This window comes from Bombus flavifrons, chromosome 3 (assembly GCF_040668555.2).
Source record: "Bombus flavifrons isolate JBK064 chromosome 3, iyBomFlav1_principal, whole genome shotgun sequence".
NCBI lineage: Eukaryota > Metazoa > Arthropoda > Insecta > Hymenoptera > Apidae > Bombus > Bombus flavifrons.
The window spans coordinates 14,825,650-14,842,267 of NC_138444.1; the positions used below are offsets into that span (position 1 = coordinate 14,825,650).

Below are 16,618 nucleotides of genomic sequence, written 5' to 3' on the forward strand. Positions count from 1 at the left end.
TGCCTCGTGATCGACGATCGTACGTAGCCGATGACCTCTTCGAGGAATGGTTGCGCAATTGCTACATCAAGGTCGTGCTTCCAGTTCTCCAAGGTTGGTACGGTGAACCATTCGAATCGTTTCTCCTCGATCTTTGCTATTCCTGTCTAAGCGTACGTACCTCTTCCATGACCGATCATCTTATTTCGATCTGTCGATGTGAATTATTTTTGTCACTTTGTTACTAGTTACTTGTAGCAATTTGCTGTGAAAAAGTTCGAATCTCATCGAATACGTAGAGTATCGGTCATTTTGTAAACTGCGGATGTTTATGCAAATTCATATTCTTATGAACACAAATAAGAAGATAGAACGTTAGTAGAAATTTGTTTCATCCGAATAAATTGTATAATGTGTACTATTACTTTGGTTACTTTATACATTTTTGCATATTCCAGTTCGAGCACGATCGGATACTAAAATCTTTTAAAAATCTCGATAAAACTTGAATCTCGAGTCTTGATAGGTCTTGGTCCTTAATGTTTTGATATGTCTTACGATAAGCTCTGAGAAATTCATTTTATACGATATATATATCGCTGTGCATCGTAATAACAAGCGGGTTTTCCGTTTCGTAAGTTGCTTAGCCGCTTGCTTTCATGTCAATTCTTATTCCGCGAAATATCGATGAATGTTAATTCGCTGACGACGATATGTAACGCGTCATTTTTCCTGCGCGATCCGCAAATATTACGGCATTCCCCGTTTTATCTCGCCCAGTGAGTCAATGAGTCAATTACCGTAAAACATTGAGATCCACAGAGGTGATATTACCCAGAGGTCATTAGCGTTCTGAATTCTTCCTCGTCTTCGCCATTCAACGACGTCCTACTTCGTTAATATGCGTTCTGCCGACTAAAATTTCAGGCGTGTTTCTTTAAATTGCATCTCGGTTTAATCACAGTATATAGAAATTCCTTCAGACTAAAATTTTTCGAACGCACAAGTTCATCTGCGAAGTTCATGAAAGTTTACGAAAGATTTCTGGATATAAGTATAATTATTCATAAAAATTGCAGAGAAAAATGTAACATTTGGAGGAAATTTTATAGATGTTAGAAGAGCTCGATTTTGTTTCGTCGAATTTATAAAATTTGTAGATTTGTATCAGAAAATAGATCAAGAATTATTAACGTTGTTTTAAAAGTTTAAAAATAAAAAAACAAAGGAAGCCAGTTCTTTAAAGTGTCAAGAAAATTATGATAGAAAGCAAGAAAAATTATTTGGATATATGAATTTTTCAAGAAATTACTCGTCAAGGTAAGAGATTATTCGAAAAGAAATGTAGCTGTTGAGTAATCAAAAGAGGGTCACCGAATGTTAATTATGTTAGGGTTCTAAACTAATTGGTAAGATATAACGGTAATGAGAATAATACAATGTATCCTAAGATTCATTCATAAGAACAAAACATTTCCGTTCGGTAGATCGTATAAGACCTTTTCACAGTATTGTGTTTCAAAAGATAATCTCCTATTTTCATGATTAGATCGCATTTAAGGTTTCTTAGCTGCGATGATACTTGGCATTTTTAAATTATGCGTGGTTTTTTAATAGGCCATAAGGCGGAAAATTGATTATATGCGTCATGTCGCATGGATATTAAAGTAAAAAAGTTGCTAATGATCGATCGTTTTCTCGGTGTTCCAATGTGATACGCAACGACTTGTTTAATTAAACGAGAAATTAATTACACTTAGTAGTTTCCGCTGTTATAGAAGCTGCAATTTCTTTCGCGATACATTACTTACGAATTTTAGTTATCTCAAATGTTTGTTACATATAACGCTAAAAATAATAAATCCATTCCTGTACAATTGAATTACCCTAATGTATTACAAAAGTCGAGCATAAAAGGTAAAATACAAATAAAACCATCGGGCAAGAACCCAACTCCAGTTGTGCAAAGGCAAAATCGTTGAACGTGTAATCTCGTTAGTATTGGAAGTAGCGATGGATTCAAGTATGTCGCAAGCGTATTGGCCAACTAGATACGAATCCTGTATAAATATTTCGAGAAAAAAAAGGAAGGTACTCTGGTACTCTTAAATATAATCAACCATTGGTCGAATAGATTGAAAACTTCACGAGCATCATCTCGACAGAAATTCTCTATTCCGCTATAGTAATTTCCTGTATAATCTAGTTATACTATACTTGGTTAATAATTGATCATATTCGCCTTGCAGAGGCATACGTAGGATATATAATACTTCTTTGACTCTCGTGATTCGACTAGGGCTTGTAAGAATATCGATTCATTCCAATATCGAAATAAATAAATAGACGTAGATAGATTTTCGAAACATTCAGGTACAACGAACGAACTATTATATGTTATGAGTAAGTATACAAACCCTATGAAGTGAACCTTGGGTGTCGGATTTGATTCGGATTTATCACACGTTGAATTTGATGCCATCGCTAGTTGGAAGGCGCGGAGATGCTAATAAGCGGCCGAGAAGAGCACGCGCTGGCTAGCGAACGCAAAATTTCGCGGGGATAGTGTTAATCGCAGACAGAGTTACGAGACGAGAGCGTTTCTCGTCGCGGGATAGACGTATCACGAAAGAAATCGTGAAACTGGTCCCATTAGAGTTCCAAATGTGTATCGTAGATTTCCACGCGGTCCGCATTCGGCCGTATCAAACGCCTAAGATCCACTTAACATTTACGATAATTAGTAGGATTCCACGATGCTAATGGCCGGTCGTTCTCGTAAGACGGTCGTCTACGTATGTGTATGCGTGTTGGTGGAACGGCTAACGTAAGGGGGAACTGGACAAGTTCACTTTGTATCTCTTTCGTTTTACGTTCCGTTCACACTGGCTGCCTGGAAACAACTTGGTGTTACTCGTCCAGCGTGCCATCGTTCGCCAGGAATTATCTTAATCTTCCGTGAGCTGGCGTGGTATGCAAGGGTTTCGTTTTTCGCCGGTCGCATCGGTTTGTCCCTCTTTCACCCTCGTGCTATTTTGCTTCATCTTCCTTCAGCTTCCTCCTCCGCGTTACCTCTGAATGAGATTATTAATTGACTTTCTTTCGGACACCCTGTTCGATGCTATCTCCGAAGGTTGTCGGATGTAGAGGAACGAGGGCTTCGAGGGATTGGCCTCGTTGATCGCCTGAATGAAAAGGAGAGCTACGATTCTGATTCCTACAGCTTTTTTGTTTGTGGCTGTCGTTGGATTTACCGTCACATATGGGAGAGTCTTTGTACGTCTATTTTAAGAATTATTTTTATTTAAGTAAATGATATATGAGACACCTGGAACCAAAGGGATGCTGTGACATTTTTCTGATATCGAGGAAATTGATCTTGAAATTCAGACGTTAAAACAATCCCAAAAGGTAGAGTCTGTGCGAAAATTAAGTTATATACTCGATGTTTGACTATAGCAAGGACTTGGCAGTCAATTTTTTTAGCCTTTAAACGGTACTTTTACGCAACGTTGGATTGCTTGAATTATTTACAACGTGACACTTAACGATTAAATTAACCATTTCTGTTGTTGATTCGAAAATTTCACAAATGCCACTTGCATTCCTTTGGTTCTATGTGCTTCGTGTAATATCGTGTAATAATATATTTGTTTATCAGTTTGTTTATATATTTGTTTATTATTCTATTTGTTTAATATAAAACTATCGTAAAAGAGCTTTTATCGTTAATGTTTTAAAATTTTCTAACATTTGATTTTCATGAAAATAACCTTTTTCTACAGAGTATCTGTATTTATTGCAATTACAAAGAATGTCAATAAAGTATTCTTATAAAAGATTTTTGACGAGGGATATAATGTAGTATAAAGAAAGAAAATCAAGTTCATTTATTAAGATAGACACACATTTTGATTGATAATACGATATCGTTTGTAACGAATTGAATGATGTGCTAACGAGCCATTTATCTTATTATTTCCGATTATTGTCGTTACATTACAATGTACAGTTCTTTTTCATACAAATTACCTACTATTCTAGCCGATAATTGCAAGATATAATCATTGAGCCTTTCAGTTAAAGCACTTTACAAGACATTGAATGGACCCGGTAATGTATATATGCATTTACCTTTCCAGGAATGCGAAGAAATATTCAAGAGTATTCAATAACACGGGATAGAGTTACCTCATTATGCAAATGCTTATGCGAACTGTTAAAAAATTCATTCCAATTTAATACAAATTGAAAGTAATCGCGTGTTTGGCACTTTTCAGTTATCAGGGAGATCTGTTTTAATAAACATTACGAAGTAAATATTCGTAATATTTGAATAAAAGACAGATCGAAGCGTTCAAGTGAAAGTTACAAATATAGAAATCTTACGTTCATTCGAAATCTATTTAATTCTATCAGACTCTTTCAATTTTAACTTTCTTTTTTGGCCTTTGAGAAAATTATTTTCTATTAATTGTTAAGAGTAAAGGGTTAATCTATAACAAACATATTCTGTTTTCGAAATAACTACGAGAAAATCCACTAACGATACGAACATAGTCATAAAAAATACCGAAAATTCGCAAGAATTAAAACTCCACTGAAAACCAAGTTCATTGAAAAATATCTCCTCTACGCGACGTCTGCGTACTTGTTCGTAGTAAGAGACAAAGCAACAAAGATTTGAAACGTCATCCTGTCGCGTAGTCGAACGTTACAGTTAGATAAATAACGTTTAGAAAAAGCAGAAACACCAACAGTACGTGGCTTTCGGCTTGTTGTTATCAGGATTTCATTGAAACGTCCCCTACCCCTGTGAATTCTTGCGCAGATACCTTTAACCTTTGCAAATTGGATGCTCTTTGGTTAGTCGGCTCTTGACAGCGAATCACTTAGTACCATTAATCGCGTTATTTTCTTCTTCTTTTTTTTCTCTTTTTTTTTTTGTTCACGTATGCACATGTATCGTGTGATCTTTCGACTTTCGTTGTGCCAGTGTCGTAATGTTTGCCCACATTGAGTAAAAGTAAATTTCAGTGTACGTGAGAATGGATTTCAAATTGCTTCGCGACGATCTCTCAAGGTAAATTTATTTATTACGTTGCTTTTATTATTATTCCTCAAACAAGAGGTAATACGTGTATTAAAATCTCAATTCAGCGTAGATTCGTTGCATAAACAATTAATTATTTATGACTTAGATGCCTTGCCAGATAAAAATTCTTCGATAGTTTCGCAATATTTGATTCTCATCTTCGCTATCATTTTCGTGGAACGAAATTCGTGTCGCGGCTTTCCTCTGTATTCGAATCTCTTATCTTTCGGAAAGTATGGGATTCCAGCAACGGGAGAAGTTGTTGGCTGGCTTCGTATAAAGGAGCATCGTAAGATACAAGGTTTAGGAGGCACGAAATTAGCAAGCCCCGAAGTTTTGACACTTCGAGGTTCCAATAATTTAAGGCCTTTAAACTTGGCTGTCTCAGGATCTCCGGCCTTTGACGCTTCGAAACTTCGAACCACTCACCAGCCTACCCTTCTTATTAACATTCTGCCAGCTTTACAGTTTATAAAACGTTCTCTTTTTTTTCCTTTAATGGACGCTTCCATTCTTTCGATATTACGCTGTATTTCAATTTTTTTTTTGCAGTAATTTACGTACAACTGCATTAATTACTACTCTTTATACTTGAATTGTTTCTATGCAAACTGAAATTTTGTTAAGAGGAGATTCTCGTGAGAGTTACGTTTTGCGTTAAAATGTATTAAATTCACGAAGATGTAAACGTAAATATATCGCTGATATTTAATTCTTTGTTCGTTTCGTGCAATTGAATAAATAAGTAATTGTAATTTAATGTACTTTTATAGTTGATACAGAGTACGAATGTGTCAACTTAGAAATTTAATCATACCATAATTATCGGTTACAAATTATCAGAAGTCTTCGCACAAATATACAATACGATCAATGAAGTAGGAGAAACAGAAATCTGTACTCTAATTTATTCATTTTACACCAAAATGTTAATTTATAATTTCTAGAACCATAAAAATTGTTTCGGTAAGAAAATCCTCCGAACTACAACACGCACCTTATAAATCCTCAAGTATTATCACTTTAGTAACCTATTATACGTATCGAAGAGTTGTGGTAACGAATTGTACATCAAAAAGGATGCTCATCCAGGAAAATACACGAACAACATTATCGCTTTGTGACAGTATCCATTTCTCTATTTAGATGCTTCCGTGTCACCGACATCAAAAACTATTAGCACCGACATGATGTTCCCAAATATTTACGACTTGGACTCGGCGATACCGAGTGAACATTCACCTTTACAACCATGACGTTCTATTATATCCAGAATTTAATCATCGAAACGAAGGAAAAACACGCGTTTTTCTATTGAAGCTCGGTCGTTAAGCTCGTGGAACGACATGACAGTTCGTCTAAGAATCACTGAACGTTCAACGATGATTAGTAGGAATCCGTGATGCCTAATGATCGGTCGGCGTGTACCTACTACTACATGACTCGTTGTACAGTGCACAAAATGAAGCATAGAAGCTGCCTGCTCTCCTGTTGCCCGATTATTAAGCGGATACTAACAGTGGGTGCGTGATCTTCCTTATCTTTGCGATCCGTTCCTAATCGAACTGCTTTTTTCAATTAAAATGTCCCATTTAACGCTGTTTTTAGTTTACAAGATATACCAAAATATTCGAAGTTTTCTACGTTTCTTATCGTTTAAGTAGAATTATGAAGCTGTACGCGCCTTTTAGATAAGTTTCGGATAAGTTCTTAGTCAACTTTAAATCGGTTTTAAAGGTGCAGATCGTTTCTGAAAATTTGAATTGGCGTCAGAGCCGACGCATCTGTTGCGTTAAGTCTTTCTTGCGCACTTGCAGGAAGTGATTAGTATTCGTTAACGTTCGTTGTTAGATACGCTTGCATCGGTCTAGACCGGTTTTGGCTATGATGGAAGAGGTTCTTACTTGGAATTGCTCTCGAATGGGTTTGAAGGCTGTTCAATTTTGTCTACAACCTGTGTTGCTGGTTACCCATCTGGTATCCAGCTGATTTAGGTATTTAGTACATTTTAAATGGAATTACATATTACCAGAGAGAAGAGAAAATGACCGGAAGTTTGTTTTTAAGAAATATTTACTTTGCACCTCGTTTTCCAGTGACAGTCTAATTTAGAAATGGTCGGATGTACAGTAAGGAATTGTATAATACGTTAATAGTTGAAAATTGGTAGGATTGTATGTTAATGAATTTGATGGACAAAACTTTCCTCCGATCGTATAATATTTTTCACAAAATTTGATTTACTGCCACTATAATCAGGAACAGGTTTCTTCGTTAGAATAAATTTCAAACGTCGAAAGAATTCTGTTTACTTCGGCCCTGTACTAAATGAGTATCGCTTAATTCCTCTTGTCATAAACGGAATTAGTGGAAATCAATACAAATATATCCTCTGGGAAGACTGACGTTACGGAATGTTAATGATTCCTTCGAGGATTAATTACGTATCTTCTGATATCATCCGCAAGTATCAAAGCCATAGAATCTTCAAAATATATTTGTTTGTCACTAACATATTTTATAAAGCAACACACGTTACGTACATATTTAAAAAGAATCTGAAGGATATACGATGAATTTTTCCAATAAATTGTCTTAGATGAGGTGTATATATTCGAAGAATTACTATTCGAAGAGATGATTCTTCTCCATTAGAGAACTTTCAAAGAAACGTTTCATAAATTACCATCCACCATCAAACAGCGTAAAACCACCTTGAACTCGCGGAGCAACTCGAGAAGCAAACCTCGGATCAGACCGCAGTTTCATGTCGCGTTACATGTTACAATCATTCGTTTCCTAGCCAGCTGCGTGAATATAATGGTTTTCACGTTATCCTCGAAATTCCGTTTATTCCGCCAAGATTTATCGTTACTTTCTCCAACTAATGACCTCTTTCTGTCTCGGATTAACATATTAGCGATCAACAAATTGGCGTTTGTCTATAAGATCGTCATTCTGCAGTTTTGGTAAATTATGTGTAATAGGTAATATAAAGTGTTATATGAAATTTATTTCATTGCCTTAGTGAAATTTCGCGATTTCTTTGACCCTGATGCGCATTTCTCTCCGCACGGGATATGTATTCACGGATGATCAGCGAGCTGTACATGGATTCAGGGAGGACCGGTTTTTTCAAACTTGATAAGAGGATGACGTGAGAAACTCTAATGCCCGATATGCGGCCGTACGATTTCGTTCGGGCCAGGCAAAGGAAGACAGGTGATTGGCGAAAGGAAGAGGTAGGATAATGGTCGGGGCCAGGATGGAACAAGAGAGAAGGCCAGCCGATTGTGCGGACCGCCTCGAGGATAGAGCGGAGACGAGATCGTTTGTATGCGCCATTCCTCTTCCCTGGACCAGTTTTCGTGCAGGTACCCTAAAGCTATACGACCCTGGCGGAATACTTCAAGGGTTTGGATCTGCTTCCTACAAGATCGGACTTGTTCTTCGTTGTCATACCGTAGCCGCAGATTAATCTGCCGCGTTCTTTCTCGCGAGATAGAGGTGCTTCGATGAATTTTTAGCTTCGTTAAAGTTTCGTTGCTTCGAATACTCTTTGTTTCAAAAACAAAATTCCTTATCCTGGTTAATTTGTAACATATGTAGGAACGATCGAAGGAAATATTGATTATAATATGTATTATCGATTATATAATTGGGGTTATAACTGACCATGATATAATATCAGGTCTATTCGAAAAATTCGTAGCGGAATTTAACTGGAGTTCAACTTTACGTAATCTACATCTTCACAAGTCTTTTCTTGAAAAATTGAAAGTCTTGCCTGTTACTTATCATACATCATACAGTGACTACAGAAATATTTATTTTTTAACAAAGCGCTATTTATCAGCTTCTATTTCGTTTACATAATACTTACCGAACTTTCTTCTAGTCACATGATCGCAGTACTAACTGATTCGAAGTTTAACATATTAGGTTGTCCGGAAAGTATCTTTCTTTCGTAAACGTGTGTTTTACAACGGTGCACCTTCGTACAAACGTGAAACCAAGTCTGTGAAACGTCGCGGTGTTTATCTCAACAGAACAAAATGGATCGTACGTAATTCGACAAAATAATATAAAACAAAAAATGTTGTGCGTCTATTATTTCTTCATAAAACGAAAGAAACTTTTCGGACAATCTAATACATACTTGGAGTCAATTAATTAGTATGTAGGTGCTATAATAAATACAATGGTGTACAAATACTTTTGCAACCATTATGCGTGTCTTATAATGTAAAACGCTAAATGAAGTAAAAGTTTTTAGAATTTTCCAATAAATATAACGAATAGGTGTCCTAATGCTTTGGCTGGTAGTATACGCGTACACATTGGGTGAAGTAACGAACATTGGCTCTATACTGGCGCGCCCTCGTAACAGATATTTCTTGAAATTTATTGTCAATTATTCCTCTGATACGTAGCCGTGTGTGTGGTAGCTTAACTCGCAAAGATAAACGTTGGTACATTCACTTTAGTGATTCAGTATTGTCGTTATTCGCCCCTTTCTAACAGGAGAATGACTCGTGGTCGAGATCAGTTCGTTGGCAGGTGAAACGTTTTAAATACAGAGAAAAAAATGTAAGCCGACAAAGAGACACCGCATCTTCGAAAGTTTTTACGGCATTTCGAAAGGACCTGGACGAATACTCGAGTGCACTCTGCTTGTTTGATCGCTATGAACGTCGCTTAAAAGTCTGTGTGTGCACGCGGGCAACATTTACCCTCGGTTTCATGCGAAATAAATGTTTCGTACCCTCGTTATATCGTGAGAGGTACGCGTGAAACATCTATTTATCTTGGTAAAATTATTACTCATATTCGTTCATGGAAATATTAATTTTTTGTAAACAAACATCCTTCACACAGGCAAACTACGTATCATTCACGTTCAAATCCAATTTGTTTACGGTTATAGGCCGTCGGAAAATCTAGAAAATATTTCGGACTATCTATTATCGCATTGATTACATCGTACGATCGTTCAAAATGTATTCTAGAGATTCAGTGAAATAGGAATCGATTACTGAACAAAGTAATAAATTGTAACGTACCAACGTATTTTTAACAATTGGGCTTCTGCAAATAACGTCTTGTTGAATCAAATTGCTGCAATAATGAGAAAAGAAGAAAAGAAAATGTATCTACGGTAAGAGACAAAATTGGGTAAGGCTTGACCGTTCGCTTCCGATAGAAACAGGATCGAGTTGCTAAATAAGGGAATCCGTTAGAGGCAAGAGACAAAGAGGGTCTCATAAAAGTTCCATCCAATTGGAAACGAACTTTCAGAATTCGTTGGTGCCTAGAAATAGTATCTAACCGATCGGTACGGCGTCTTTGAAGTCAGGCTAGTTGTGTTGGATGAATATTAAAATTTCCAAAGGGGTATATCTTAACGGTATGGCGTTTGACCTAGTCATTCTAGGAAGTTGCGAATTATATCGCAACATCCTTTTACTCTACGAGGCACATCCTTTCGGATGTCCTGAATATTTCGTGATCTACATGATGAAGCGTATTCCACCGACTCTCTGAGTACGCCTAAATAATTCTAACGTCGCCGCAATTGAAGTCAATCGACGTGCCGCTATGCGGCCTGCGTTTTCTACTGATTAAGTATTCCACGTGGACCCTTTCCTTTGCTGATTTATTGACCCTTCACGATCGAACTTTGGCAAGTGGCACGCCACCTTTATAAAGGATACCCCGCCTCTTTCACAACGATCCGCACCGGGAACTTGCTTTGTTTTATGCATATTTCGCCAATGATTATATACTCGAGCATCGAATACTCGGAAGGGTTTGAACAGGTCGCAAAAGACTCTAATTGGTCGTCAATTTCGATGTTAATGAAGGCATAAAAAATGTGAAGGTTTGAATTTGAAACTGAGAATCTGCGATTTCAAATTTAGAGTTTTTAATCTGAAATTGAAATTAAAAGATTCAAAGATTAAAAAATAAAAAAATTTGAAATCTGTGTATTTGGAAAGTTTGGAATTCAAAATTTGCAACTCGCGAAGTTTAATGTTGATAGAAGCCGGAGTATGCGCAAATTCCATTAAAATATTTCCAATGAAATGAAATTAAAATTATAGATCTACATTGGTACGTGGATATAATAATTCATTTTGCAATATCGCAGAATGTCCAAGATAGATTCAATGAACGTAAGAATTTTTGAAAAATATATTCGTTAATTTCTCGTAAATTCTCGTTTATTCGAGTATTATTAAAAACTCTTCTTTATTTAATTTCCATAAGGGACGAAACTTTTGAAAGGTTCTACTTGTAAGCTGAAAGTGCTATTAAAACGAGGTCGCTATTTATGTTGCGAGGTATTGAAATTTTAAGCAAACGAGTTTTTCCCTTCGAATCGACGATTTACATTAAGAGCTTCTATTGACACGAGTGTCTTCGAGAGATAATGCAAATTAGTGAATACAATGTGCACGATCCGGATGTAGTACTCATGAATAATAATCTACCCTGTATTACAAACTTCCAGAACCGTGTATTTCGATTCGTTTCATCAACGAAATGTAACACTTGCGTATATGATATTCTCGTCCATGGTTTCTAAATCTATCTTTCATTTGGTCATTAATTGGGCCAATTAAAATTAATTAAAGGCACGGTTAAATGATACTTAAGAGTCAGAGATTAGATCTATTTTATCGTTAACCTTCGTTTGATGTCGTGAAGGCTCGTGATTACTTTTAATCGCGAATAGAAAACTTCTATCGAATTTTAAATCACATCTTGTATTTTTAGCTTCGACGTATGGAAATTTTTTATCGCGAACTCGTCGAAATATTTCTTTGAATTCTTCGGTATTTTATTAAATACTTGTTTCTCTTTTTTCTACAAAAGATTTTTCTCATTTCTCTCAGTTTCATTTTTCTCCACTATAAATTTGGAGATATCGACACAAATTATTTTTATATACAGCGCGTTAACAAACTAAAAACTATATTTTAGAATCTTCGATAAGCGCAATAAAGCGAAAAATGAGAATGCAAATATTTAAAGTAAATAGTAATAAGAAACTTATGACATAAAAAAGGATAGTCGAAATCGAGTACAGAGTATAAGGAAAAGGTATCGAAGCCGTAGTTATTTTTACTATACACGAGATATTGATCCCTTTCTCCGAATATAACTTACCTTAAGAGGAGATAATATTTTTCTTACGAATCGGACCCAATAAAAATCAAAGTGTTCGCTGTCAGATACAATTCATTCCAAAGTGCTAAAGCAGAAAAGGGTGTAGCACCAGTGTGCGCTTATCTCGTTCGTGGTCCCATGAGTGAAAGCGAAATTTGCGTTCACCGAGCTTTCTTTCGTAATTTATTCGGCCCGTGACTGATCAAAATATTAACACCCGCTTACAGAAAGATACTTTCGAAACACTTTACGTGTCTTTGAAATATCGTAAAAGAATATATTCTGAACATTTTTCCTATAAATGTTCGATAAAAGAATTAAGCTAACTAGGCTGTATTTAAAACAAAGTTTCTCGTGTCCTATCGTTAATCGGCCAAGCTTCATCATCATACCGTTAGACAGACTCCAAAGCATTTCACCCTCGGATCCACTCGTAATTCATTCTAATTTCACTCAAAGAGTCGAGAGCCTAGCTGAATTACGATCACCATTACCAGACGGTACTTGAAGGCACCTCGATCTATTCGCACGCGCGCAATAGGATTCCGATCGATTACGCATCGGGTGTAATTGACCCGCGATTCGCTGGCTACTCGGATAATTGCGGCCTCGGTAACTCTCGGAGGTCTGCATAGCGATACCGGTAAATCACGCAACGCGCGAATTTCCTCCATCGAGCGCCGAGTTACATCGTCACGTTGGATTTCACTGCTTCGCTCCTAATTTGTCGATCGTTTCCTTCGCTCCTGCGTTCGTTTTCTTTCCTCCGTTTTTGCGTTTCTATAGTTCCTTTCCCCCGCTTCTGTATTCCTCCTGCTCCTTTCCTCCGCTTCTTTTCTCTCCTTCTGCATCTGTTCCACTTCTTTCCTCCACGTTCCTCTATGTTCGAAGCTGTCTCTTTCCGGCGTTAGACTCGCGACCTTGAGTCTGGGAAACAATCAAAGCGTTCCCGGCCAATGTCTATTTGCGGTGGCTCGAGTCGAGCTCGTCTGCAGCCGACCGTCTGGATGCGTCGTGAACTCTTCCCCAGAAGGGAATTTCCTCTTCACCTTCTAGGATTCCTCGGTGGGACCAATCGGGAATGATGAATGACCGAGAGCTGAATGACGTTTCGAGTCGAGACGGATTTCGACACTGGGCGTACGGTTAATTAATCATGCAGCTTCGATGGTTTTTCGCGTTATGTAACACGACCAGACCGGCAAGACACGCGAGTCTAGCAAATACGTACGCAGATCGGCTTGACTGGCTGGAATTAGGTTGCCGGTAACCTCTCCTCGTCGACGAAGACCAGTTAAGCAGCCGCTTGAAGTTTCTCATCTTTTGCATTGCTTATTTATTGGTCGGGAAAGTGTTTGATTTTATTAAATACGGTTAACATGGTTGGTAATTTAGTTAGGGGTAGGATGAATTGACGCGTATATGTAATATATATTAATATGTTATTACATTGTAGACAGATCGATTGTAATTCGCGTATTTACGTATATGTATATGTTGTTGTTAACTGTTAGTGATTGTTTCCTGATTGATTTCCCGTCGAAACTGAGGAGTGAATAATTTGGTTTTAAGGTAATGAGAATCAAACGAGGTGGTTATATATAGAAGATTATTAATTTAGTTTGTTCGAGAAGATAGGGATTACGTAAGAGGCCAATGTTCTTTCGTGTACGTTAAATATTTATATTTATTAATTTTGCAATGCAACTACTTTGCAGGGTTTTTATTCGTGTTTGCGTTTATATTAGTATACTGTGGATAATTTGTTTGAAGAAATATTCTTTCTCGTTAAGAAGTGAATTGCTAATTTAGAAATACTGTTACCGATGTTGCTGTTTGTCCAAATCTAGCATTATATATCGATGCTCTAAACGAAAAGGCAATAACGAGTTTATGGATTATTGAATGTTGTTGAGTAATTCGTGACATAAATTCGCTTATTACATTATTATATATTTCTATGTGCAAAAGAAATCTTTTATTTCATTATCAGTTTTTATAAAATTTCTGTAAATCTCGATACAAATATTTTATTTTATATTCCAAAGTTATCGATTATCTTTAATAATTTATTAAACGATAATGAGAATTATCGACGAGTACACCACATTACCATTACCAACGACATATATTTTGTTAAGTATAGCTGAGTAACCAATAAGATTCGAAGAAACAAAGAGTAAAGAATCATTTAAAACGTCGAGATACTACAATATTGATTAGTATGAAACAGATACTAATTCCGTTAATAAAAGGGAGCGGTCGTTGCTCGATTTCTCTCCTTGAACCGTGCCGGTATCTCGTCCACGTGTTACTCGGCATCCTCTACTTTCTTTTTCCGTTTGTTTTATCATTACGCCTTCCGACGAAGCAGCACATAAGTATAAACAAACTTCCGACAGGAACATTTGCTTGTCTACGCATCAATCGGTTCTTTTTTTGAATATCAAACCGTTCCTATTATCGCTAAGAATCTCGTTCCGTATGCTTCATTTTTCTTTGCCTTCGACAAAGCTTCTTTCGTCTTTCATAATATTTTCTAGTTTACCGCTCTAAAGAATTGTTTTTCTTTTATTCCCATCAGTATAGAAAAATTCAATGTAATATTTGGTGTAAAAATGCGTATTAAAAATTGTAGAATCAGAGAAATGTCGATCAATAAATGTACCTATCACGTTCGCTATAAAATTTCGAGAAACCGTGTAGAATTTTTACAGTAATATAACATTTCGTTTTCAGAAAGTAGCAGTTTCCTCGAACTTCATTTTTCATTCTTATCCTGTCCCTCGAAATATGTTTTTTCCTTCAATCACGAAGTTTTATTACTCGTAATGATCCACGCAACACGCTTATCTCGTGATCGCTGATCCTCGATGACGATGGAAAATAGCTCTCTCCAAGACATTTACATGTTGGATAAATATTTGAAATGATTACATGTCATCGTTACTTGCGTTTACGCCTGCAATAAATTTGATTTATGCGTGTAGTTGTCGTCGCATATAGTTACGGAAATTGTCGTTTTTCTTCTTGGCAACGCGGCGTGATCTTCAAATGGAACTTCCGTTTGCGTTACTTGCTTTGAAGAATTCTGCAGCAAGATTCGGTCCAATAAGACGTTGATGAAAAAGGTTAATGAAGGTTGAAGACATGGTTACTCAAGTTACCCAGGCACAAACCGTAACGTCGAAAACCTGTTTGTTCGGTCAGTGATAGCGTAACTTAACGGAACATCGTGGACATAAAGTATAAAATTTTTGCGTTGCAAAAATATTCAGACCGTCCAACAGTATCGAAGATGTCCTTTGTGAAATCGCGTAGAAAAATTTCTTGAAGTTTTTTTTACTATCAGGTTGTGGTGCATACGACATATTTTTTCCAAGAAAACTTTAGTCACACGTATGTTTTATCGAAACATAAATTCATATATGCGTTTTTATATATTTTCGTATATTTATTGAGACTTTTAAAAAGAAGCGCTTCCGGAATTCCAAAATACTTGGAATGAAGTTGTCGCAGTTTCGTCATCTCCACTTCTTTTTAAAATAGCTTGCCTTTTAACTTCTCTTTTGAAATATTATCTAGGTAGGATACAAGATGTCTTTCAAATTCTCTAAATGCTAAATTCATGTTTCCACCAACTTTCATGCAGCATTTTACAAAGTTATGTACCTTTATCGTAAATCTTCTTATCACTAAACACAATATAAATGATTTATAGCAAATTTCTTCATTCACGGTGGAATTCAAAGAATTTTTATTTGAATAGCAGACTGTTCTGCTGTGGTCGAGGAATGCAAGAAAATTTCGGAACCATTAAAGAAGAGGATAATCTCGCTATTATGCGCGTTTATTCTATCATGCTGTAATCATTGTAGCCTCAAGTCTCCGTGAACTTTGTACACGTTAGAGCTGGCTCTTAATAGTTAACTTTGAATGAAATAGAATTATCTACGTAGTAGTGCCAAGGCTACAAATACCGTTTGTGTGCTTCCTTCGAACGACGAACCTGCTTTTCATTCTCATTGCTTTCGCGTACTTCGTGGTGGGGAAAGGTAAAAAGGAAGGAACAGGGCGAATCGTTTCGTGTGCCGAATGAGTTGGTCAATCATCATCGAAACGCAACGAAAATGCTTCGAGTTCTCTCCAATTTCAGGTATGGCAGAGGTGTTTTTAGCGGCACGAAAGGTTGCGCGCTTTAATGGCGCGGATGGAATTTATTTCAACAGTTTCGTTAATTAACGAACGCGTCGAAACGAGCAGCGAACGCGAGTATTGTATCGTATTTTACACGGCCGTGATCGCGCGCAGAATTAAAATATCACAAACGTCCGGTATGATAAAAATCGATAATGAACCAGCACGATTGTT

At 36.7% G+C, this 16,618-nt stretch overlaps 1 protein-coding gene across 2 annotated transcripts in view; it reads left to right on the plus strand.

Moving 5' to 3' along the window:
* The window catches only part of LOC138177818 (tRNA dimethylallyltransferase), a 116,569-nt gene that overhangs the window by 15,039 nt on the left and 84,912 nt on the right, over window positions 1-16,618 (plus strand). Inside the window, exon 1 of one of the 2 annotated variants that reach the window (XM_069109022.1) lies at window positions 4,847-5,062. The exons of the other annotated variant lie outside the window; for it this stretch is intronic. The gene's annotated coding sequence lies outside the window, so the exon portion shown is untranslated. Of the gene's footprint in view, window positions 1-4,846; window positions 5,063-16,618 lie in introns of those variants that run through there. 2 annotated transcript variants of the gene reach the window in all.